Below are 27,677 nucleotides of genomic sequence, written 5' to 3'. Positions count from 1 at the left end.
GAAAGGGACATTTCAATACAGGTAGTGAATCACTGGAAGAGAGACCCAGAGAGGTAGTGTGGTGTCCTTTTCTTTAGGATCTAAAGGACCCACCTGTACAAGACCCTGAGCAATCCGACCTAGCTTAAGATGACCCTGCCCTCAGTGGAGGACTACGTGATTCCCTTCTGACCTCATTTTTTCTATGATTCAAACTACCATGTGCCTAAAGAGCCTAAAGCCCATATCAAACATAAGCTCAGCTTCTCTGCCCTGACTGGTGTGGAACCCAGTATATAAACCTTGTCCACAGCTAATAAGTAGTGGTCATGGGAATGATCACTTTTGGAAAAAGCACCACATGTGAAGCAGTTGTAGCACTTCAAAGGCACTGGGAATTCAAAACTCTTATCTTTCAGGAAATATTTTCACCCCTGAGCAAGTGCACACCCCAGTTCAAAAGTGAGTTGGCCCTGTGGTCAATTGGTTAAAGCATTGGAGTAAGTGAAAAAGAACTGGGGACAATAAGACAAGGCGACAATCCCCAGAAGCTTCACATGTTTTACATATGAGAATCATCCACTAAATGATCCAGGGACAACAGCAAAACACCTAGGTCTTCTCTCTATGGTTGAGATTATTATATCATTTGCTCTCCAGTCAATAATAAGGGAAAAAAATAATAATAATAAGAAGAAATAATAATAAAAACTCATGTTCAAAAGACTGGAGAATTGAATGCTGTCCCTTTTTCAGCCACAGACTGCCAATGTGATGATATAAGGCCAGTCTCTCCAACCAACATTTCACCTGCAGTGACCCATAACAGGGGGTCTTTGCTTGATACCCTAAGATCTAATGCAGAGAACACTTCAAGTGTAACCAGAGCCAGTGTGGGATGTGTTGTGAATATACAGGGTACAGCTGATATTCCTGTTCCCAGGACCACTCACTGCTCCCAGGACCAACATCATGGTATGCCTCTGGTTTGCCTCTGTCCATATTGTTCTGCTCAGCTTTCAAAACAACACGGACTTCTCCAGGGTGTCTGCTGGGACTTGTTCCTGGCCTGGCTCTACTCCTGTGCTCAGAAATTGTCAAAGACAAATTGGCATGAGCTAAAGTCATGACAGGAACTGTTCTAACAATTTGGAATAGGGTCTGGGTGATCACCAGAGCATACAGGTTGCGGCTACACTTGGAACAATGAGAAAAAGATATTGAATAAATGGTTATGACGCAAATGCTGTCGTCCTCAGTAAACAAAGCTTTTCTGTGTTACCCTTCCAAATTAGCCCTTCAAATCTTCCCTTTCTTTTCTGAGCTGCTGAGTAGGTATACAAGATAAGATCTCAGTGTACTATTGATCAAAATCAGTAGGTTTCCCCATTAATCCTCCTGCCTGTCTTCTTTATCTGTTGTGGCATTTTAAACTTCTATTGCAAACTCTTTGTGTAAGGGCTCACTTCGTCTCATATTTTATAGCATGAAATCCAGTCAGGACCCAACCCAGGCTAGAACTGTTTTGTAATAAATAATAATGATTGTCAAAAATGATAACAATGTTTTTGAACAACAGTATTTATTTTAAAGACTGGTGTGTTACTTTAAATTATTTGGGTCTTTAATTTACATTTGGCTTTGTCTGTCAGTTCATGCTTTTAAAATGTTGAAGTTCACTATTTTTAATGCTGATTTAGACCATCAAATAGAAAAAACCTTGCATCTAGAGCATCTAGTCTGACTAGTGATACAGATTCTCTAAGATGTCTCTAATTTCTACCATATTAGAAACAATTCCTTGAGGCTAAAGAAGAGGTCCAGAGACACCAGCTACTGAGTGTCAAGCTAACAGACCTCAAACCTTTATACTGCCTCCAGTATTCACCAGAACATATTCTTCTTGGAGACAACACAGGCCCTGGTACAATGAACTGCTTTAAGACTGTATTACATCTCCTTTGTGCTAGCCTGCAATGAGTAAGCTGATAGGTTAAACATATGTTGAATAAAGGGGTGTCATTTCACTGGAAAAAGCCATATTTTGACTGTAACAGTAAACCTGTCAAAGCTCCAACAACCTTGGACCTGCACCACATTTTCACACACCAACTAGGAGGCCTGAGACCAAGCACAGAGATCCCCAATGCCTGGAAGTACATTCTTCACTCAGTCAGAAATTCCTCCTTCTGAAAGAAGAACAGTGCATGTGGATGGCATAATGGAAAATTCTTTTGTCTTTAAAAAACACCGAAAGAATTTTCAGAAAATGTTTTTGAGAAAATAGAAGTAAATCTCTACAAAATCTTAATCAACCAGGCTGCCAGCTGCCAGGGAGCCAAAGGCATTGTAAACCAAGTAGCTGGGGAGCCATCAATCCAGAGAGATTAGGAATGTGTCAGCCTCAGAAACAGGGCATAACAGAGAGCCCTTCAGCAGGAGAAGCCAGGTAGCCAGGCAGACCTAGCTAGAAGAAAGCATCAGCTTCTTTATCACCAACATTTTTTTTTTCCATATAGAATACCTTTAGGTGTATTTTCAACAGAGTCTAACTCTCAGAAACCCCAATAGTGTCATTGCTGAGACACCCTAGTTCTGCCAGATGTGAACATCAGCAGAGGATGGAGCTCAAGTTCATAAAGGAAAGGGGAGCAGAAGGCTAGGGGACTTCCAGTTTCTCCAAGAAAGCCAAGTACTGCCTCTTGGTCCCAAATATACTTTGGTACTTATACTATGGCAGAGAAATCACTTCTCAGTGATTTTTTTTTTTTTTTTTTTTTTTTTTTTGCAGGGACTAGATAGACCAGGATAGAATGAGGGATGATCTACCCCATTCTGTTTGGCAGCCCAGGCCAGAGCACTCCCCTCCTGGAGCAGTGAAGCCAGAAACTCCTACCAGGTCAGAGGCACTTTGCAGATCACGCTGCACTGATCTGTGAGGCAGCCTCACCATAGAAGTTTTAAGGCTTCCACAACTCAAGGTAGAGCTGGAGAAACTGGTGCAGAACAGTTGAGTAATTGTAACTTTCTTCTGATCATATTCTGTTGCTGAGTTTGTGAGTTTCTCTGTCCTTTCCCCAACAGAAGTTCCCTTGCCTTACAAGCTGACTCAGAGCTGTTACAAGGTCAGAGCATTCTTAAAGCTTATGGACAGTAAGTGCCTGATAAGAGCCACTACAGGAGGGTATTTTTCTCTCTGCCTGGACAGAGACCAAACTAGTTTTGCTGGATTCCTAGATTCACTGAGTCCAAACTTTGGTGAAATAAAAAAATGCCAAGAAGGAAGATGACCCATAGCATTGCTTCAGTGGGACAGAAGCGGATTTATCACATATGACCACAACATGGGCGAGTCCTTCAAGGCTTACTCTCACCTTCCTTCCTTCCTTGTATTTGATCCATTCTTCTCTCTCCCTGGCCCCTGATTTTCTCAAGACATCCTTTTCTAAGAACTTCAAGAACTGATCTTTATCTCCATCTCACACTGCCTCTGCTCTTTGTATGGTTGCAATCTCTCTGAATTCACATTATCCCTCATTTTAGGCCGAGGGAAGGCCTGAAGCTCAAAAATCAATAGGGAAGTGCAAGAAAAGTAGCACAATCCAGACCTAGCCACAGGCAGCTCCTTTTATCTTCCTGAGATGAAATGTCATTTCTGTAGCAAGCGCTTTTCATTTGGAATCCATCTTTTCAGCGATGAAATAACACTTCTGAAAGCACCACATCAGAGAGCATGGTTCTTTGGGGATACAGTGATAATAAGCATAGCAAGTGACAGAGGATAATCTCAGCAAGCATTTAGTAAGGTAGGAAGCACAATACCTATTCAACCTTTGATTAGATAGAAAACTTCAAACTGGGATTAAGCCAAATCTCTTGCATCCATGACATCTCTAAAAAGGGCAACCAGCTGCTGGGGCATACAAAGAGCTATCATCAGAAATTCAGAGACTCCAAAAGGCTCTGAATGGTTTTGCTCCAAAACTACTTATCCTGGGCAAAATATGTGCATGAAAATTTATTTTAAATATTTTCCTCAGAGTTATTAGCTTCCTGTTTCCAAATCCAAGGCAAAAAGTTCTCTATTCTTTGGCTCACTATGATCTCACTTTTGGCCTTTCTTCTTCCTGAAGGATCCAATGACACTGCCATCCACAGTCTTAAATTCTTTGTATTCAAGTGGCTTTGCCCCGAGGCACATGTAATCCCACAGTTGTCATTAACATGGTGAGTCACAATAGTTACTTAAAATTTTGGAAAACCAAAATGTCACTTCTTTCCTTTTCTTAAATAGGTAGGAAAAGGGCAGCTGAAAATAAAAGGAACAATAATAATAATAATTTTTAAAATTACTGTAAATTGGCAGTTCTGCCTCAGCTACCATCGAGCATTATGTTTCATTGACAGAGTCATGTAGCACACCTGGGTGGCTTATGTTTTCTTTTAATTTGTGCAATTCCTGGAAAATAAAATGCCTCATTATGTTCTGCAACACAGTAGTATTTCTGTAAGATGCCTCAAAGTATCTAATCTTCACAATACGTTTATTTATTTTACTAAAATGAACAGACAGGCACAGAAGATACTTAGCTTTTGGCTTTTAAAGGAACAGTTGGCATTCAGAAGTATTTCTATTATTTCAGCTAGGATGATTAATAGGAAACAACTGCTGTCTGGCAGATCACATTTGAAACTGTACTATTGAACACATCCCCAATTACTAAGGAATGTATCATTAAATACATTTCAGGCAAGGAAACATCTGCTAAAATTTAGGACAGGTAATTGCATAGAGTTCAAATAATATTGGCAGAAGATCCATACATTTTGCTAAATCCATCATTCTGAAAGTAGTCTTTTCTCTTACAGCAGAATAGATCTAAAAGCAAAAAGTGCCTTTTTTAGTGTGCTGTGGAAAAAAAAAAAAAGATATTCTTTGAGATCAGGTTTGAAAACCAACAGGAAGATGTTTAAATAGTTATTTAACCGCCAGAAGGATGATTTAAAGCTATATATATGAATATGATTGCATCCATTTTTCTTGCATTTTTAGTTCCATTGACCGTGAACACGACTCACACTGAAACAGAGCACAAGCAAAATTTGAGCTTTTATTTAAAACACAGGGTCGGAAGTGCCCCAGATTTATCAGCTGCCCCCACATGGAAAAGGATGGGGGAGGGAGGGGGGGGAGGGGGCACTTGTGAATGGGGAACTAAGCCAGGAGTTTGGCAAAGCAGAGGAGCTCAATGCTCCATTGGGTTCTCTGATTGTGTCCAGTGTTGTGTGTCTCAATTTTCTCGTTAGCACCTCTTTCGGCCCTGCAATCTCCTACTCAGCACAATAAAAGCGAGAGAAAACCTGAAGAATGGGTACAGCCTGCGGCTCCCTGGGGGGCCAGGGCAAGCTGGCTCTGGGCAGTCACTGTACCAGGTGTATGCCAGCTGCCTCTAGGGACTCCTAGCACCATGGGGACATGCTGTGGGGCTGTGCTGTGTATCCTTATGTCAGAGAGGCCTTCAGCTTCAAACGCACAGCGATGGGCTTGAATTTAAATAAGGCGCTCAAAGGAATTAGCCACGGAAAATTAATGCCCAGGCGAGCCCGTTCGAAATACAACGTGCCCAAACCCCTTGACTAAAAAACAATAAAGCTGAAGGCTGATATTCATAGGGATAAATGACACGCTTGTGTGCCTGGTCTCTGCACCCAGCACAGAGGTGCTGTCTTCAACCCATCACAGGCAGGCGCGCACAGATGCGCTCGCACAGAGCCCCAGTGCACAAGTAAGAGCATCCTGCTCGGTGTTCCCCCATCACACGTGGTAAATAGGTCAAAATAATGAAAGCACATACATGGCCATGCACATGAACAGCTGCTCTTACCAGATATAGAACAAGCATATGAGTGTGAAGATGAAACATCAGACTGGATTACCGTAAAACCGAGCAGAAATGCAAAGAAATTGCGCTTTGGATTTCACAGGTTATCGTTTGGTATTCCAGCCCCATAAGCTTTATTTTGTGTGTGTACAATGAGAGACATTTCTAGACACCCTATGTCACAATTTCCCCATAAATATAATATTTTATTGATCTTCTACTCAATCCAGATTTTAATTTATGGTGATACTTCTTTTAAAAAGAAAATACATGTCATCACTAGCTTTAGTGAGGTTGTCTGTAGAAATTCTAGATCAAACACTAAGCAAAACTTCTAAGTGAAAGGTTTCTGTTGTATTGCAATTAAAACGAAAAATAATGCACTACCAAGGATATCGGAGGTATAATCAGAATCACTAGATATGGGTAGAAATTGACAAGCTATGGTAAGAAAACTTGTGTTCTGCATAAGTTTATAAGGAATTTAAGAGTTGGAATTTCAAGCCAGAAAATGGGAAATCTTCATTCGGATTACCTATGACAGTTTTATAGCCCCAGAAGTAGCACTAGAACATTAGAACTGACTGAGAAGTAATCACCATGTTCAAAATTTCTTGAATTTTCTTACTTTCTTCCTGCTTACAATTTCTGAGCACATCTTTCTAGCTACTCAGCATTCAAATATATTGCACAAAGTGAAGATGCTTTTATTTATTAACCAGGCATTGAAAGTGTGTGTGCAGACACCAACGTTGCACATGTATCACTTGAGAATTTTTGTGGGTATAATGTAAACCTTTTATAAGCTAAAGCTCTGTACCTGTCATTATTTGGACAGATTGTATGCTAAATACATGCTTATATCAAATTGTGCAGACAAATTAACTTTTCTGAATTTACCATATTAAAAGACATGTAATACAAATACAATAACTTTCTAGAAATTAAAAGTAGTATTTTAATTTCAGGGGTTTATAATTTTGGCAGAGGACAGGAGTGGGTGAGATAGCATTTGATGACAGAATTATTATCCAAATCTACAGTTTTACTAGATAAATAATTCATCTCCACACTACATAAGTCTTTCTGGAAACCTACTGCATGTCTTCACTCTGTGATGAACATGTTACACATCATTATTTCATTGTTAATTGCAGTGGAGACCAGATAGAGAAGCTCAGATTGCCTACTGTGCAAGCAAAATTGTTTGCTGTATTCAAAATCAGTAGTGCTTGACGTGGTAAAGGCCAAATACCATGAAGAACAGTGAATGGCTTTTGGTCTGTAGTGCTGATAAACAATTTTATTGTTTCTATTGTTTATTTTTAGAATTATAGCTAACCAATTCCTGATAAACCTAGATATGCATCATTCAGTTGCCATATGCAAAGGAAGAAACTATGTCAGTTAGACCCACAGGAGAAAAAGACCAAAGAGTATTTAATCCATTTGGCCCTGAAAAGAAGTTCATTGGACAGGAAAATTATCGAGCAAGCGTAAGGAGTGTGTCTGAGTGTTGTTCTTGATTTTTCCTCTGAGGCAAAGACAAAGAGATCTTGAAATTATTTATTACACTAGAGGTTTATTGGGGATTGCTGTAAGCAAAGTGCTAAGTGCTGGAGAGACAGGGCTCCTTTCATTTAGATAGAGATGAAACTTGGAGAGCAGGACTTTGTGCCTGCTGTCAGCTGTAAAAGGACAAAAAAACAGATCCATGGGCAGGCTGAAATGAAAAAAGCAGCAGTTTTTGGTTCCCCGTGACCCAAGAATGGAGATACAAATATAACACAGCACACACAGTGAATGAGAATGATGGTCAGATGCTTCAGCCTTTCTGAAGGGAGCACATTACTGTATTGCTTAAGAACTAAGCAAGAAAAAATTATTTTTATGACAGTCTGTCTGTTGTAGTCCAGTTACAAAATTATGGTGGCACAAAGTTTGTGCTGCCCTATAGGTAACTTTGGAAAGATGTGAGAAACATTTGAGAGATATACAGCTACCTGAATTCACCATTTGAAACTTAGGACTGTTGTTTAGCAACAACATCCATTTTAAATCAACCCCTGGACACTTCCATACTCATGCTCCTGTCCCAGGAGCAATTCCCCAATTCCCCAATTCCCCATTTCTCAAAGGAGCCCTGGAGCTTTTCTCTGCCTTTGCACCTCTGCTCCTGGTTGCTGCTCCAGCATACACAGGTGAATACACGCACACACAGAGATACTTTGCTTTCCTAAATACTATTAAAGTGCATTTATTTCTTTCTGGTAATCCTGATAGACTACTAAATGCCTTTTCCCTCCCTCAAAACGTCCAAACTTTTTTTCTGTGTGACACTCTATTAAGCATCATCACACAATCAAAACTTTTTGTCCACTGCCCATCATTGCTGGGCATGCTGGCTTGGGTGCTGGTTTCTCATCCAAGTTGCCATCCCCTTGTACACATGGGCTGCCATGTGAGCTGGTGATCATCTTCCCTTTAAACTTCTGTTCTCTCTTAATGTGAAAGGCAGAGAAGGTAAATGATACCCAGAGCTGCAATGGAGGCAGCAACTTGCAGCTGCTGCACACAATAGAGATCCTTATAGCACACAGAAATTGTAGAAATAACTATTATCTAATCATTGCTAGAGTACAACAAATAGGGAATGATTAAGAGAATGTCAATAGCACAGTTGCAGCAGTGTAATACACACCCTTACTGCCTCATCTCTGTTATGAAAATACTGTCATGCTTGTGATGTCTCTGTGAGGTGCTGGGTGATTTTCACAATGCAAAGGAAGTACTAGCTAATCTCCAGAGGTATGTGCTGAGGCTCTCCTGGCCACAAAAATGTATTAGAAGAGGCAGGTTGTTTTTCAGTTTATGTATGAGGCATTAAAAGAGAAAACCAACCAGCCTAACTGGGGCCAAAACAAAAAATCTGGATTTCAAGGAATTAGAAACTTGAAGTTCTGAATTCTGGGCAAGTCCCTTTTCAGTTTTTGGATGTGGGGATTTCACAGCAGCAGCAAGAAATTGCCAATCTTTTTATTTGTGTGCCCAGTTCCCTCTGAGGTAGGATTGGTACTTTTGGACTAAGTTTGCATCCATCAGTTTCAGATTAAAACTGGGGGATTTTCCTGAATTACCACCAGTGTGGTATGTGTATTCATAGGTGACTTCCATAAGTGACTGATTACTTTTAAATTACATACTGTGTCCAAGATGGTAATTGGAGCCTCATGCTCCTGCCACTCCTGCCTTACAGGTCATTAGGAAGGTCTTTCACTCACCCTCATACACTGGTTTCTATGTTATGAGCCTTATGTTTCCTTACCACTTACAGACTTCATTTGAAATTCTACAGGGACCCTTTAATACTCAGTTTGCATTCCATAACATTACAGGACATTACTTTTAAACTTTTATTTTCCAGCTGGAGACCTTTTTCAATAGGATTGTTTGTAACCTTGTTTTCACTTTACACATATCAAGACATCATGACACATCTGCACTTCATACTTCTCAGCAAGTGTTTTAATGGAAATAAACATGATACCCTACAAGTAAAAGTCCTAGGGAAATGAGACAACAAAGGACAGCTGTGTCCTGGATGAAAAAAAACTCTTGAGAGGGGATTCTTTCTGCAGACAGCCATCTCCCTGGACAGTCTCTGGGCACCTGGACCCTTGGGTTTTGTCTCTCTAATGCCTCAACCCTAACCCTAAGGGTGGAATGGGCCTTACCAAAGGACCTCCAACTGAATGACTGGGCAGTGGAAAATTCTTTCATTGCCCAAACTTTCCTTCTACAGCCCCTTTACAACCCTAACCTAGCCACACCCCCTGGCTTTGCATCTCTGCTAACCCCAACAGTGAACCTGTCTCAAAGAGCAATCAGACAACAGTCACTCTCTTGTCTGTCAGCTGGAGATACTGTGAATTGCTGGGTCTTCCTGCAGGCATCTAGTAGACATGGGCTCTTCTTGGGGTGCAGAGCAACTTCATAAACTCCACCTGATACAAGGTCCTAAGAGAATCAGGCAGAAGGAGTTATAGCTAAGGCTGGAAAGACAATGAAAATGTGCATGGAACTGTCATGTTTGAGAAAAAAGGATCAGTTGGCCAAGGCATACAAGGCAAAAGCAAAATTATTTATATATATATATAGTATAAATAAATCTATATGTTATATAATATGTATAATATACAGTATATTATATATGTTATATATGTAATAGTATATTATTTTTATATGTCAAGGGGAAAGAATTCTTAAAAAGAAGTCTTCTGGGGCACTGGAGCCCTTCATCTTGCTTAGAGGGGTATTTGCCTGTTTTCTTTGCCCTTCTTGACAACGTCTTTTCAGACCATCTACAGTGATCTGTCGGTCAGCTCCATTTTCCTGGTGGAAAATAGGATATGCTTTTTTCCCTTGGGAAGACTTTCATTATCACCTTTTCACAGAGGCCAGCATCTCCTGAAGGGTGACTGTCAGGGTGGCTGTGGGTCTCTGCCCTGAGACAAGAATCCCCGTCACACAGCAGCACTGAGCTGCCTCTGGCCATGCTGCTGCTGCTCCTCAACCCCAGCCCAGCCTTGGGTGCCTTGCTGCAGGGAACCTGCATGGGAGAAAAGGCAGGAGAGAGAGATGAGGAAAAGGTAGATTAAAGTAATGAGCCTGTCTAAGCTTTAACCTGGTACAGTGCTGTGCTGGGGCCAGGGGTCTAGAAACTGTTCTCAGATCCAGCAATACAGAGTGAAGCAAAAAGTGTTAATGATATTGATGGTAAAGATCCCATGTTAATAGGCTGGTTGCCTCCTGAACCACACAATCTGCTGCCCACCACAGTTCTCACCACCTGATGACAACAGCCTTGACCCCTTGCATTTGAAGCTGTTTGAAAGGAACAATATGTGTGCTTCTTGTAGAGCATCACAGAAGCAGGCAATAAGGGGTTACTATATGTGACCAGTGAATCCACAATAAATAATCCCTTGGACAACTGTTAAAAAATTCTGGCTTGTGGAATTTTGGAAGCAACTTTATCTAATAACAAAACATTAAAGGTGACTTAAATAGCTGAAAGTACTCTGGAACATCTGGGTTTGTAGTCATTTATCACACAAGCTATGAATAGGGCCAAATGAACTAAACGTCCTTCTGTTTTCCTTTTCCTTTATATATAGTTTTTTCCACTGGAAGAATACACTGCAGGCCCTTAATCACTTCTGTGGTATCACAGAGTGTCAGTTCTATTTAACAAGGCAATGCATATTTCAGCAACAGGGCTATGTGAACACATTTATATTTTCTTTTTCTGTTTAACTAGGTGGTTTTTTTTTTTAATTCCAAGGTTTCTTGATGAGTGAAGGTTTGTTTTTTTTTATTTGGAGGCTAATACTGATTTTTTGGGTAGTGACCAGCTAGATGTGCTAGAATGTATTTTTAAACATCTCTCCTTATGGTAATAAATGTTTGTTTGTTGGCAGCTTCTTCTGCATTCTAGTGATAATCCTGTGCATAGAATCCTATGAACAAAGACCACATGGCTATGCAACTAAAAAACTGTATCATAAGACATACATGCAAGCAGTTGATTACAGATTCAGGGGAAGTGATTGTTTTGACATTTCCTAGCCTCTCACTTCCTCTGTTTGCAATCTTGAATAACATCTCTGTTAACAGAGGGGTTTTTGATATAATTTCCTAAATTTGCCTTTTCTGTTCATTTAGAAGATAAACCAAACTGGATTGGATGCAGTGATCTCTTCTTCCCAATGTATGTTGCCATCAGAGATGCAGTTCTGTGTCTCTTGACCTCCATCACTTCTGCTATAGGGCTGAGTGTGTCACTGGGTATCCTGGCCTCAGGGTGAACTGTTCTTTTCCCTTCCTTTTGTGCACATCCTTGAGAGATGACAGGATGAGTTTTCTTTACATCTTCTACTGTGGCAAGCAACACTTTCTATTTGATCTCTGGATGAATATATTACAATCTCTGATTAAACCTTCCTTTTTTTCCAGTTGACTGATGTGGCAGGGCCAGATGTGCCTGCCACACAGAGGAAATTTTCCCTTTGCTGCCCCAGACCAACAGCAAAACACTCAGCCCTTTCTCTAGCACATGGAGAAAATATGGGAATTAGAGTCACTTAACTGCTGCACCAAGAGTTCCCTACTATCTCAAGTGCTGCACCAACCAACCAAACTCCCTTCCAACCAGTGACCTAGGAATCCATTGCCTCTCCCCACACTATGGACCCCTTGCCCCTGTCAGAAAGCCTCACTTATAGATGCGACCACAAGCTGCTGATTTAAACAACTCAAGTTCTTACAGAGAAGTTAAGGCACGTGGCAAGCAGGAACAAAAAAGCCCTGCAAGCCTGGTAGTCATATTCAATTTGCTATTCCTCACACTCCTTGGGGCAGCTTTGCTGCCACCCCGATATATAAGACCCCCATTTTGACCACCTCTACGAAACGAAACTCTGTCTCCCAAGCTCTCTGTCTCCTTCACTTGTCTTCTCCAGACTTTCTCAAGTGAAACTTTTAACCGATAAATGTTTGGTTTTGATCTCTAGCCTTAGAAAGCAGCCTGTATAACTATGCTTGGCACCTAGAATTAACATTTCCCCAGTCAAGTGCTTGGCCATTGTTTAACTTTTTGACGTTATACCCAAAGATGCCTTATCTCCCTACCATTGTTTCACTTCCTCCTTGACAGCACTTGCAGTTCCTTTTGATTTGAGTCCATCTTGGCAGGAAGAGTTACATCCCAAAAGTGAAATGAGGCATGCAGCCCAAGCCACCTAACCAAATTCTTTTAAGATCCAGATTCAGTCAGCAAAGAGCAATGGCTAACATTGCACCTTGACAGAAAAGCAGCTAAATCCTTTAGCCTTTCTACATGCTAAAAGCACAGGTAAGACCACTATACAAAAACCAGGCTGGCCACCACTTCCTACGATGCAGTTTGTTTGTTATACTCCTGACTGCACCTCAACTCCTTCAGGCTTCCTCTGGGATTTAGGAAGAGGCTTCATGCCCACCCACACAGCCACCTGGATCACTGCAGGACACATGCAGGAAGACTGATTGCCACCTTTGCTATGTGCACTTCACAGGGACAGGAATGGTGAAGTACCAGGGAAAGAGGAAGGCACCTGACAAATTCAGGCACCTACAAGGATGGGCAGTCCATTGAAGCAGGCAGGCTGGATGACTTTTGGACCTTGGCTGTTCCACAAGACAGCATATACGTAACATTCAAGCAGACAGGATCACACCTATGTTAATACACAAATTATCACAGATATCTCCTGTGTCCGATGCATTTGGCAACAAAGGGAAGTTATTGTCTCAAAGTATGGGAACAGACTGCTATAACCAATACTGAATCCTTTCAGTTGGAGCAGAAAAGTGTTTTTCCTAAGCTAGTCTGTTTCTAGTTATCTTCCTGAGGCTGTTGGCCTGTGGTTTCAAGGCAGCTGCTGCTGTTGCTGCTTTTTCTTTGGTGGTATTTTTTAACCCAGCTATTTAATATGTTTATGTGCACTTATTTTGTTCAGGCACTTAACATTTCTCTGAAGAACACAAGTATGAGGCAAGAAATTGAATTCTAGCAGCTTATATCTCTGCTAAACGTCTCTGGAATTGTATGGGAGCAAGAAAAGACACATCTCTAGCCCAAGGCCCTCTCCATTCTGAACTTCAAAGCTCATCATAAACAACAAAAGAGTTAAAATCTTTTTTTGTTTAATGAAAAGGTGAGTTAATGTTTTATAATTGAGAGTATAAGGCAATGCGTAAGTATATATTACCACATACAGAGGTTATCAGCCTCTGTAAAACTTTGATTTCTAAACTTTATTAAGTGAATATGACCAAAGTTTAGGAGAGAAAAAAATCAGTTATTAGTTGGTCAGTTATCTTGCAACAGCTAAATAGACTCAAAAAAAAAAAAAAAAAAAAAGTCAGAGATCACTACAGGAGTGCAGGCAGAACTAAAAATAAACCATTAGGTCACAAACAAAAAAACGCTGAGATGCAATAGCCTGAGGTATGCAGCAGGATGCAGAACACCAACCACTGTGCATGAAACACACTAATAGCTGCAGAGAAGCTGTCCAATAAAATAGACCAGTGGCTCAGGGGCCAGGAGATTCAATCTGACACCATTCCAGGGCTATCAGCATATGACTTCAAACACTGCATTAAGAGATAGAAAGCTTAATAGCTGCTTTCTGGTTTAGTACAGTGCCTAGTGATAATATTCCTGAATTTAGAACTCATAAAATATCTGTCGCCTCCAGCATCAATATCCCAGTACTTTACTGAGATCAAATCCTTTAGTGAAATGTGTCAAATAGGTTAGAGGCAGATGAGAGTACATGAGAAGGGCCGCTGCCTCCATAAAAGCATTTATAAGAAAAAGAATATATAAAGTCAGAAGAGATGTATGGGAACACAGATATTCATGGCTTTCAAAGACATTTTCATGTCTTCTAATTCTCCAGTCATATATTCTATCCAATACTCTTAGAAATTAAAGTGAAAGAAGATTGGCAAACAAAGGTAGATGAAGAAAGCTCAAAAAGCCTGCCAAGAATATAGGAATAAAGGGCTTGCCAGTGATTTGGATCTACTACCTCAGCCTGGTGAAATAACCATGCAGGATGGATGCTGTGCTTACTTGAGGCCGGCTCCTCGAACCTATCCCTTTGAGCATGGCAACTTACTAGTAGAGTAAGTGAACTGACTTCACTTCCAGATCCTTTTTCCTCTAGGTGACTGTCATATGCAGCAGTGAGCAAGCACTTCAAGTAGTGATAGTCCTTTATCTTGGGCACCAAAATTTTATCTAAAAAAACAAAACAAAAAAAAGTTGAGACCATTAACCTTTGTAGCCTTTGCATGAGCTAGAAAGTATTTTTTCTCATTCATTTAGCTTTTGTGATCATTTTGGTATGACAGTTATTTGGAAGTTGAGTATTTACAGCAGTAATGGCCTTTGAAGTTCTGTCCTTAATGGCACTAACTTATGAAAAATGGTTACCCTGAAAAAATGAGAACAATGGACCTTACTTATGCATTCTGTGTATTCTAATAACTCTAGCTAAACCTCACCCAGCTGTGTTTGATGAAAGTGCAATAAAAGACTGATAAAAAATATTGAATTGCATGAATAAACTGAAATCAAGACTACAGTTTGCACTAAGCTTGTAAAATTTGGAAGTAGAATGTTGAGAGATCTGTGAAGGTTAAGCTGTTATAATTCATCAGCCTCCTATATTTTTAAACAAGACTCTACAAAACAAGGTCACAAAGGACATTGCTCATTGTTCATTAAAGCTACTATTTCCTTGTATATGGTACTGCAGGGTGGAGTGCACTTATTTTCTGAAAACCAACTGAGAAAGCTATTAGAATACAATCAAATTCAAATATGTATTCTTAGCAGATCCGTCCCTAAGAGCTAAATATTTGCATTACAACTGCATTAAATCAGATTATTTAATTCTAAGGACAAAATTCCATTCCTCAGAAGTCATAGAATCATAGAAAGTGATTCACTAGAATCACACAGAAATCACCTAGAAAGTGACCCATTCACTGTGGATTTTGACTGCAAGCATTATGCTCTTCTGCCATGTTCATACTGTACTCAATATTGAAACTCTGGGGTATGCCAAACAGCCCTTTCTTACTTCATAAACTACACTCAATTAGTTGGCTTTACTAACTTTGGGGTTATGCTAGGTTTATATATCTGCTTTGCCAGAGTAGACCACAGCAGCAGAATGTGGGACAAGCTCTGGCCCAAAACAAAACAGGAGGTGTCTTTGGGTAGCAACCTTCTTATTTTTGCTTCTCCATCCACGAGAGTGACTGCTGTGGAAACGAGGTGGAAGAGCCAGTTCCTGATTCCCACCTCCACTCTCCAACCTGCTCCTCCTGAGGGATGGGCAGAAGCAGTAACCACTTACACTAGACCACCATTTTCCTTTTCCTCCCTGAACACATCCTAAATCCAGGCTCCTGGGAACCTCATAGACGCTTTCTGGCATTTTCACATCTCTTACTTTGCTGTAACTTCCCTGCTCCTTTGACCTCTGCTAATTTTCCCAGCTCTTGTTTCACTAACTTCCCTCTAAGCCTGGGTTGGTCACCCCAGATAAAAGAAGGACAGAGAAAAATTCATGCTAAGCTTCTGAGAAGATTTAAAATAGCCTCAACTAGACTGACCCAGGCAATATGGTCTGTAAATGCAATCTGGACATTTTCTACCCCAACAGTCCCATGACTCTACGGATACTTCTGATTGTGACTATTTTAACTTAAACTTCTTTCTTTTTTTTTTTTTTTTTTTTTTTTCTTTCCTTTTTAACTGAATCAATTTAATTATCACACTATTAATTACAGAGCTACCTCAACATATATTTCCCAAGCTGCCACCCTGTGAGTGATGGCAGCGTAGAAAAAGGAGTTTGTGGGTTGTAACCATTCTCATTATGATCTGTGTTGGCCAGGCAAGTGACTTAAGTGAGGTATGGAGGGAGATGTGATTTGCTTGCACTGAAAATAATGATATGGGTTAATGAAATTTCTAAGAACCTAATTTAATCTTTTTCTAAATTATTTTAATGAAAAGATTAGCAATAGAAAGGTTTGAAGGGCTATTCAGTTGCTTTCCCTAAGCTTTTTTCCCCTAAAGTTTATTACTCAGTAAATTGTCTTACTTCATTGGGTAGTCTTAAGCAATGAAGTTGTTACCACTTCCCTTAGAAAAATATTCCATAACTTGCAATTTCTCACTTGTCAGGAAATTTTCTCACACCAGCTTGCATGTTTCCTGTACTAATTTTTTCCAGTTGTGCCAGCAGTATCCTCAGCTACTTTTAGCAAGAGCAGCAATGAGAATTATTGTTACTATTCTTATACTATTCTAGCAGCTACAGGACTCCCATGTGTAGCAGGTGCTGTGTAACAGAAGTTCCTGCTCCAAAGTGACAAAACTCTGAGCATTTCTTTCAGAAGTGAATTAACATTTTGGCAGTCTCATGAGAATTAATTCCACATGAAACTTTTCCTCTGTTTTCAGTGACACATGGGTGAAGGCAACACTTATTTTTTGAAATGCTAAAGTAGTGTATGTTTTGGTTTTAATCTAATGGTGGATATGGACTTCAATATTCCCAAAAGCTATTAGAGTCAGCTTTCCTGGATATGCAAAGACAGATAGTGTCAGTTTATTCCTCCTTATGAAGCCCTAAGAATTCTTCTTAAAGATAAAATGGAGGTTTCACATTTTTGGGTCAAGAATGAACACCAGCTTCCCAGTCTGACCAGTCCTTAGGCAATCTGGTGAGTCTTAGCACTTTATGTAAAGTGTAGAAACTCCACTAAGAAAATCAGAGTTTACCAAGTCACAGCACAGTCACTTATAGTGGTAAAGTGACTGACAGTGGCAGCTAAACTTTGGTAAATCAGGCATAAGCCATGACAGGCAAGATAGCACCAATTGCCAAGACAGAGCAACATAATTCCACCAGGATTTTTGTTAATTTAGCAACATGTTTCTGTTTTTACCTTTAAAAAATTACAATTATGAATTTTCCTTAAAATTAATGGTAAGGAAAACTTGTGAAATGGAACTGACATTTGCTAAAGCCAAAATCTATTGTTCTGAGTTTGTATCTTATTTTTCTTGCTGTATAGTTATGATTTATAGTGCAGCACAGGGATTTTAAATTTTTGCTATAAGTTCAAACAACAGCTTTTTAATTTCAAAGCAAACATTTTTATTTTAATTTCAAAACTAAAATCTAAATTAATCCATGGTTTTAATCTATTTCATTTAAGCATGGACATATCTCAATCCAATTTTCTATTGGAAAATTTTCAGGTAGTTCTTCATGCATAAGCCATTCTCCTTTATAAGCTTAACATTTCAAAATAAACAGGAATAGAGAATATTTGTTGTTTTCCTGAAGCAGAATTCAGTTCAAATTGTCCTTTGTTCAAGTGTGTGATTCAATGCCTAGAACTACAAATAACCTAGGTGATTTATTTGCATAATTTTTAACAGTTTGCCAATAACTTGGGTGTGAATTATCAAAGAAATCCATTCACTCCCATACATGCTGAAGTCATTAATCCTGATGGGTGTGTACTGAGCATTCTTTTCAAATATACAGCGTGAAAAACCATGAATCCTTGAGTAACATTTTTCAGGTAGCTTGTTTTGTCCACACTCTCCATTGTGTAATTTAATCTTAAAACTTTTTACCATGTGATGTGATTCAGAAATTAGCAAATAACTCTTAAGCAAGGATGTTTCTTTATCTGCTATTGTTAGTTGTTCAAAGCATAACTCTGAATAGTGTGGGACAGAATCCAGAAGCTCAGCTCACCACAGAAATGTAGTGGCCACAGTTGCTGTTCATAGAGGTCTTCAATCTGACTAAGAATTGTTACTGTATTTTTGCATTAAACTTTTATGAGGTTAGGGCTTGTTCAATTTTTATATCAAGCTTACACTGAAACTCTAATCTCTCTCTCTCTCTCTATTTTTTTATTTTTTTTTTTCCTCCCAGATGAATAGGGTGTTTTGAAAGAAGACTGTGGAATTACACCGAAGAGTAACTACTTATCTAACCTGCATCTAGATGAGTGGCAGAGGCTGTGTCTGCAAATTTTGAAGTGGAACCATTAAGGCTGAAAAAAGGGAAATGATTGTTAAAATGATGTGATACTATCCTAACATTAAATACTGCCAGTCATAGGAAAAAAATCTAGTCAGTTCAGTCTGACTTTGATCACTGCATTTCTACAGAGGGCCTGCTCCTAACACTGCATTCAGAGTACAAGCCTGGCTAGACTCCTTCAAAGAGATTCTTATATAGGATGGGGCTTCCACTGCTGGGTTGCAATCACCTCTGAATTACCTTCCTCACGAGCATTCATTCTGAATATTATGATTACAAGAAAGGTTGATCCAGGAATACTAGGTTTCCTGGATCTTCCTAAAGGCAAATGTTAAAGATGAAGATGTAAAAGAGTAAAAGGATATTGAGTAGTAAAGGATTATGGAAATAATTTTTGACAGTGTGTTCCCAAAATAAATGAGTTTCAAAATACTTTACAAGCTCTTTTCCTCAAAGACATGATGGATAAGAGACCTATTCTAGATCTTTGTCTGGATAACACATGCTTTGTAAACTTTCATCTGGACTAGATTAATGGGAATGGAAATGGGTTTTTTGATGCTTTGCTACCTCATGAAAATGAAATGTGAGACTGTGGTATATGGTGACACTGAGTATCCACCTGGTATGGCAGCACAGTGTCAAATAGATATCAGGATGTTTACAGACAAAAATTATAATGAGCAGAGAGAATGTTTAAATTTGCCAAGTATTTGGAAAGCACAAATCATCCATGTAAGAAAGGATGATCCACTAAGGATGGCTAACATTCACCACTCCCAAAACTGAGGAAAACTTCATCCCAGTGCAGAAGTCTGTCTTTGAGGTTATATTTCTTCTTTGCTCTGTCATCAGCAAAAGACAAGAGAGTTTCTCTTTCAGTGAGTCAGTCCCATCCACTATGTGGATGTCCAGAATATCAGAGTTGGTGGCTGCACCCAAGGAGCTCTCAGTTGGGTGTACTATGCTAACTTTAAACAGTCCATTTTTCATTCTATTATCACATCATAGGTAAGTGAAATCTTATTTTGACCATTTTATTAGAGTGTCAAGTCTGCAGGTGACTCTCACTTTGTATGAAAGTAACAGATCATAAACCAGTGCCAACTCTGTGTGATTTAAGTGAATTTTCTAACACACACCTCTTCATTACAAGAAAATTCAATGTGAAGTAACCTGGGAGGGGGGCAATCAGATTTCATCCCAAGTACCAGACAATTAGGAGTACAGTTTAAGTGAATTCATTGTCTACCTTAGAGATGGAAAGGCTTTTTGTAAGTCTATATTGTAAGAATTGTTTATCAAGTTGATATCAAGTACAAAGATACTGTTCTTTAGACACTATTTTTCACAAAGAAACAGAAATCAGAAGTTATTTAATTGAAAAAAAGGAGGTAAAACTGCTAGGACAAAAATCCTGGCCCAAGCAGGGCAGCACAAACACACAAGGGTATGAAGCCCAAGCCAGGTGGTGATGAGGGTGCCTCTCTTAGCCAGAATCTACTCAGAGTCCAGAGTCCAGTATCATAACATTTCCAATGCAATTTTCATTTCCACTGACCTGTGTGTCATCCTAAAGAAGTTATTTCACTCCACTGAATTCCTTCCCTCCACTTGCCAGTCCTCTCAGGTCAGGCTAGGAGCTTTGCAGGACTGAATATGACCCTGTCTAAAGTACAGTAACCATCAGAGAACTCATCCAGTTCTTCAGCTTCTTTAGCTATGGCTAAATATTAATAAGAATAGTAGTCTGGGCATCTAGCAAATGTTATAATAGTTTGATATTATAGTCTAGCATAAGGGAGCAAGACAATTTCTAACCCAAATGCCATGAATTGTGTGGTTTAGAGGTACACTTCAAAGAAATTTGGGAAGCAGCACAGTATTTTCTATAATCACATATCGTGATGAGCAAGGTCCATGTTTTAATCCTCTTCCCCCCTCTTTCCACTCTCCTGTTTAAAAAAAAAAGAAGAAAAAAAAAAAAAGAAAAAAAAAAAAAAAAAAAAAAAAAAAAAGAGGGAGAGAAGAAGAGAGGGGGGGAAAAAAAGACTTAATGCCAGAAAGTCTCTTTGAAGTATTTGTTCTCTTGATTAAGAGTTCTCAGTTTGGCAAGACCTAAATCAAGATACATCAAAGAGGATTCAAAATAAAGAGCAGCTGAATGAAAATGTATGAGATGACAGAGGGAATAAACAATAATAACTGTGCATATGTTTAAGTCATCTGAAAGTGATTGCAGCAATGTGTAAAATATCCGGAAATAGACATTAAAATGGCATTTTAATTCCCTAGGGGCAAAAAATCTGCTTAAATCTTAAATAAATCCTGTTTAAACTAAACTGCATCCATTCTGCCTTTTTCATTGTGACTTGAGGAGGTTTCCCATCCTCTCTATTTGGTTCTGTATAATGTGGAAACTACTGTTCCTGTGGAAACTACTGTGGAACTACTGTTCCTGCCCAGAAGGTCTGCCAGAGTAGTGGGTTTCTGGAGGGAAATAAACTGGCAACACAGCCAAAACAAGAACCTCCCCATCAGTCATAACTCATACAGAGAGGATGGAGAGAAAAGGCCTTTTACATATCTTCTGTTTGCTGGTTTTTATTTGCCCCCCAGATTTTTTTGCCAACAGAAGTTTGTGTGGAGAGTGTGATTAAAGGTACGTGGGAAATAATTCCCACTTCACTGCATGATGGCATGAGAGTTGAAGAAAAGGCCAACAGAAAGAGATGAAGAAGGAAATACAGGACAAAACTCATGAAGATAATAGGCAGCAGAGTGCAATAGTAGATTGATAACATGAGGGCATGAGTTTTGGTTTCTGTTTTGCAAATTCTCCCCATTATGTTACCTCTGGAAATAATCTAAAGCAATCTAATAATGAGGCATTTCTGACTACGTTACCACAGATTTTAACTCAGGATCGTATCTCAGCTTTCGAATAGCCCTTTATTTGACATTTCATTTGTATTCTCTCAGTTGCAAGCCTTAAAAGTTAATCTGAAAAAGTACAACTCTTACAAAACTATTCCCAATGGACATTGTTAGAAGTGAGCTAGCTCTCTGCAGTACAGCACCTTTGCACAGCCTGTATTTCCGTTGTGACACTCTAAACACTTTTGAACAACACCATCATAGTTGTATTTTAGCAAGGTGACAGAATAATGGACTTCTCCCCATTGAATTTTTCCAAGACTTTAGGAACCCTTGCAGTAAGCAGTTTATAGCTAACAAGTGGAGATTAATTTTTGGCTCCAGTATTATCTGACAGGCTATCATTATCTGTCACTAATGTCTTCCATGAAATGGATAAAAGGTCCAGGATATCACTCATGTGGCTCTCTTAAAATGCCCTGAGGTTTTCTGTTTTGATTTGGTTTTGTTTTATCTCCATCTGAGTGTGACAAAATGTGGCAGACAGGAGGGCACCTCAGAATACTTCTGAATCATTTCACATATGTTGAACACAAGGTGTTTAAAGATAACACTGTGGAAATTAATGCATATTGAGATGCTTTTGCCTTACCCTATCCCAGATAGTGTAGCACACTTACTAATGCTACAACTCCAGACAGGCAGCCAAGTGCAGATTATTTGATCATGTATTTATATTGCTGTAGTTTATAAGGAAGCACACTGGACAGATATGAAAACATGAGACAAGGATTTTGATATGAGGGCCAGTTTTGCTTTCTGCACTCAAGCAAGGAAAAGGGAGTTACAAGTTAGTGTGGAACAATAGCACTGTCTGTATTGGTGTAATACAACCTGAAATTTACCCTCCTTATTGCCCTCCTAGTCTCAAATGGGAAGATTATGAAGCAACAGATGGGGTTCTACAGGCTGGCTGACATGAGATTGTATATCTCATGTTCTCTTTCTTTTTATTCTCTTTCTTTTCACTCTCATGTACTTTTAAGCTAGCAATTTTTATAAAATGGAGGCAGGATAAGACTTCTGTTGCCTCTGGTAATAAGCTGTCTCTTTTTGCTTAGCCTATATTGCTCGATGACCTTCAGTCCAAGGCAAAAGAATTGGTGGCTTGAGACTGGCTGAAGAAGTGAAGAGTCCTAATTAAATAGCCAGCTAATTCCTTTTCTCATCCCCACTAGAGACAAACCTAAGGATCAGTCATAGGATAATGGGATCTGTTTTTCTTTGTTGTCTATTGCTATTAGACTACTCACTAAAATGTGAAAGTGCTCCTGATGAGAAGAACCATAGATGGTAAAGTACATGTAGCCCAGCAGAACAGGAATGCAGACAAGTGAAGAAGAATTTTCCCAGAGCTGGCAAATAGCCTAATGGCCAAAGCAACTGCAGCTCAGTTAAAGCCGTACTGGCTTCTATCTGTGAGTCTACCCAGACATGATCCCTAACTGGAACACCTTGGCACTAATTTTTTTACTTAGTCTGCCACTCATCTATAAGTCCTACAAAGTCCAGTTTCTACTTGCCGTGTTCACATGAATATTCTTGGCCCTTCTGAGCTTCTAAAAACTCCTTTTCAGGATTTTCCTCCATTTACCTTTCCTTTCCTCCTTGCCCTGCAATGCAGCCAGAACCTCCCAGGAGTGTCCCAACACCTTCTGAATCAGTTTGGGGTTTTTTTTGGTTTTTTTCTGTCTCCTCCTTGTACAGGCAAGAGCAAGGATGTGTTTGTCTTGGACTGGTCTGCCAGGTGAAAGCTTATCTGGGAGAAAATTCCTTAAACAACTCATCACAATAGTCAGGAAGGTAGGGTCATGAGTTTAATTTTCAAAGCTGATCACAGAACTCGTATTTCCCTGGAACTGCAACAGCCCAGTGTTAACCAGTTAACTGTTTGCCCTAAATACATTTCACTCATGGAGGCAGCCTCTTCCCCTCAGATCCATCCTCCCCAGCCCTTTCCACTGCCTTCTCCCTAGCCACTCCAGTCTCCTGTCCTCAGTGCCCTCAAGATTTTTTTCCCACTAGTTTATCACCCTTCCTAACCAAACTTCAGCCTGTCTGACACAGAAGAAAACCAGACCTAAAATAAGCTCTACAACACCATTGCAGCACAGGGATCCCACTCTCCCTTCATGGCCATTCTGGTGTTACGTTCTTTCTTGCTCTGCTTCCCAACTCTGCACATGCAAGACATGGCTGAAGAGGAACATCCCTCTTGGAGAAGATTGTCATGTGGCTGGTTAGGCCACTACAGCAGCACAATCAACCTGCTGTAGCTGTACTGGGAATTTTAACAGTTTTAACAAGATCTTAGCTGGCGAGATCTTCAGGGCATGAGCTGTCTGCTCTGGTTGTACACCAGCTAGCACAGAGGATCACTAAGGCATTGTAGGACCAAAAGTAATTGGTGTGGGTTATTCCTTTAGGTATGGCAGTATAGGACATTAAAAGCACCTTTCTAGGTTCCTGCAGGTCTAAAGGGAGACAATTATTTAGCAAAAGGTCATCCCCTCTGGTTTAGACTGTAATGACAATAACTTCCATTTTATTATGTTAAAGAAATCAAAAAAGGAACCTTGCACCTTCTTGCAAGATGTGTGCATATGTCTATGAGTTGTTAGTTTCCTTCTTTCTGGGGGAAAAGCTGCATTCATACACTTAAAATTTTCTCTTCAGCATCAGTGTTCGTGACGTGATATATACACATTTGGTACCACAGATAAAAGTTGTACATGATTATGTTAGATATTTGTTTTTATTGGCTGAGTTTTAATGAATGAATTCAAATATTACGCAAGAAATATATTTTTGTTTATTTGTTGTGGTTTTTTTAAACTGGAAAAGAATTGCAGAAATGTTCTCATACCTTTAAGTGTACTCCCAAAATGCATCTGGTAGGATGCCAAGGTATGAACAGCGTTACTGAATATAAATCATGAAGGAGGTTAGGCTTGGATAGATGAGAATGGTTTTGGAAGAAAAATGAATTTTTTTGAGTTTGTGTTATGTCAGAAAGCATTTTTTTCCCCAAAAAATTGTGACTCTAAGTGTCAAGAGACCAGCTCTATGTGTAAAGAGGAACACATCAAGTCCAATGCTTGCAGCTGTGAACACTAAAGCTGGATGAATGACCCTCCACACAGCTAGGAAGTCTCACTGAACTCGTCACAATGTTCCTTATTTGTAATACTAAATCAAATTCTTTGTCCAAAAAGAGCCTCCACTTACCACTAAATGGAGTCATATGATTGTTCCTTATCCACATGGTATTGACTTCTGTTCACTAAATGCCTGCCCTACATTTGGGAGACAGGCCCGAGAAAAATCGCTGCACTTCAAATTCCACAATGAAAATCAACAAGAAAGCATTTTTAGAAGAGTGTGTGGAAAACAGGCTTATTCATGAAAACATGAGATAATTTTTGCCAAGTTCTACATGAAAATAGAAGTGCCATATATTTGATTAAATGGTTGTACATGTCAAAGTTTTGATCTATTGCCTTCTTCTCCAAGTTTACAGAATGAGAGATTTACCAGTTCTTCAGTATTTCATTCAATTTTCTCTTCCTAAATAAACAACTCACCAGCCCACTTTTTGGGGGACTTTACAGTCTCCATTCCTCATTTTTCTAACACATGCCCCCTGGAAGAAATGTTTCCTTTCCTAGGTTTTGCTCCATGACTTACACACCTGACATAGCTCAAGGCTGTCTTCGTATCACCAGCTTTGAGTAGAGAAGTTACTGGACTGCAGTGATAATCTCAGACCTGAAATATATTTAAAATATCTCTATCAGGTAAAAAGCCACTTTGTCACTGACACACGTTTCCAATTGTACAATATGGTTTCTGTAAAGTTAACCAAAAGCAGGTCAAAATACTATGCAGCAACACATTATTGTAGACACACTTCACCTCCTGGGGGTCTGACTGATTCAGGTAGCTCTGGTTGCTCAGCCAGAATCTCTTCCTGACTGACTTAGCACATGTTCTTTTCTGAAATAAACAAAAAGTCACCATTTTGCTACACAGTTAACCACTAGGAATAAAATAGTCTATACTGTTTCATTTTTTAGATCTATCATCCATAACAAACCTGATGAACTAATTAGATTAATATGAAAAATGTTATTAGGCTTTAAAATATTTGTGAATATATGAGTATGATAGATGTGTGCATCTAATATTCTGTGAAACAAAAATTTTAAGAAGTTTTAAGAAGATGCAAGACCAATGTATAACTGGAATTTTATTATTTTATCAATAAAATATAATTTTATTAATATTACCTGTAATAAAAGTTTAAAATGCAACCCAAAGCATGGAGTTGCTATACAGCAGAAAACCAGAATCCAGGAACCAGAATCAGTATATTGATGGAAACTTGTCTGTTAAACACACCAAATAGGTAAACATGTTTTTGAAAGGGCAATAAAATAAAAGTGGAATGTCTATGTTTAAAACCATAGTACTGGGCTAGAATTTGAAATTTTCATTCTCAAATCACTGTTGTAGGCTGCACAAAAAATGTTTATGTGCTAATCCATGTATGGCAAACAATTTGGGCACTGTGAGACCAATAATATTACCCTTAACTACAAATGATCTCAAAGTTGGAAAAAAATCAAAACCACCAAACACCAAAAAAACCCCAAAGCCCCAAAAAAGAAATTAACAAAATGCAAAAACAAAAATAAAAACAAAAAACCCTCAAAAAAAACCCCAAAAACAAACCCAAAAACACCCCCCCCAAAAAAAAAAAAAAAAAGCCAAACAAAAGAACCCCAAGCAAATAAAAAACAAACCAACCAAAAAAGAACCTGTTTGTAGGGCACGTCTACAGAAGGAAGAAAACAGGCACTAAATTTGAAAATGCTCTAGGTGTTTACCCATGGTTGATAGATACAGAAAAGCCCTTACTGAGGCAACAGACGGGTGAGACATTTTGCCACCTTCTTTCAGAATACTGTAAACCACAAGTTTATTCTGCTGTTCCCAGCTAAGTACTCAGGTTGCCATGATGTATGTTTACTGAAAAAATTAGTAAGATACATACCAGTGTAGCATAGAAATTCAGTAGAGCTCTGGAAGCTGGGAACACACAGTGCTCATTTGATATTTGCCATTGCACACAATGACTTCCCTTTGCAATCTATTACTCTATTTCACTCTCTGTTATTGACTCACATTGTTTCTGAGTCATGCAGCACTTTAATTCCTGGAAGATACCTGATGGTTTTTTTACTTTCTGAACATATTTTTCTGTCAATATTTTCTGTTTGCTCCCCATCTCTGGCATCATGTATGTCCCCTTGAAGTGCTCTTTTTACTTCAGTAACCCATTCCTTCTTCAGTCAAGGTCGTCCATCCTTCTTGAAATATCCACCAAATCAGGCTTTTGCAAAACCCTCCCAGTGGGAGTTCAAAGCCATTATAAATATATGCAAACATAAATAATTTTTTATATTTTGTTTTCAAGTCTGTATTCAAACTTAGAAAAATAATTTTAAAATTATTTTTAAAACCTCTTCCACTCAGTTGTTTGTAAGAACAGCTTTTTTCTAAGCATAACTCTGGATCTGCATGCTCTTCCACCTCTAGTTGCTAATCCCAGGCTGCTTTCCAATTGTGTCAACCACTTATGATGGGAAAATTTGCCCAAACTGAAATCCAGATTGCTCACATTCATACATATTTGTAGATTTATTCCCATGTACTACACATAGAATGAGAAGAAACTTTAACAAAGATAAATAAACCCACTTCTGCCCTGTTTCCAGTAGTCCTAGAGACTGGAATTTTAAATTATGTGTATACTGAGCTCTCAAGCCTTTCCCCAATATTTGCATTCTCATTTCCACATTTTGAAGAACTCTGTAATCTTGGTTTATCCCATTCAAAAGCTGTCTTCTGCCAGGGGATTTCCTTGTTTGTGTGGTGAATTTAACTGAAGTCCTATAAAAATGTCTCACAGTATTTCTTAAGGGTAAATGAATTTTAGGGAACTAAGAGGGAAGTATTTCAGATTCGTATCTTGTGGATCACTTACACGGAACTATGAAGTTTGTAAGAAATTAAAGTGATTCATCTTCCTGCATATGCTAATTTGCATTATCTTAAAGACAAATTTTAAAATCACTCCATTATATGTACACAGTAGGTATTATAAAATCATGGAATG

General features: G+C 39.0%; 1 long non-coding RNA gene across 1 annotated transcript; it reads left to right on the top strand.

The window, feature by feature from the left end:
• The first annotated feature begins 2,785 nt into the window (after nt 1-2,785).
• On the top strand, nt 2,786-20,552 carry LOC139806163 (uncharacterized). The gene is made up of 3 exons (XR_011730157.1): nt 2,786-2,878; nt 13,421-13,618; nt 18,449-20,552. It is a non-coding gene; the product is annotated as an uncharacterized lncRNA (long non-coding RNA).
• The last annotated feature ends 7,125 nt before the right edge of the window (nt 20,553-27,677 follow it).

This window comes from Heliangelus exortis, chromosome 1, assembly GCF_036169615.1.
Source record: "Heliangelus exortis chromosome 1, bHelExo1.hap1, whole genome shotgun sequence".
Taxonomy (NCBI): Eukaryota; Metazoa; Chordata; class Aves; order Apodiformes; family Trochilidae; genus Heliangelus; species Heliangelus exortis.
Note: the sequence above shows the minus strand (reverse complement) of the source record. Positions and strands in the feature narration are given on the sequence as shown.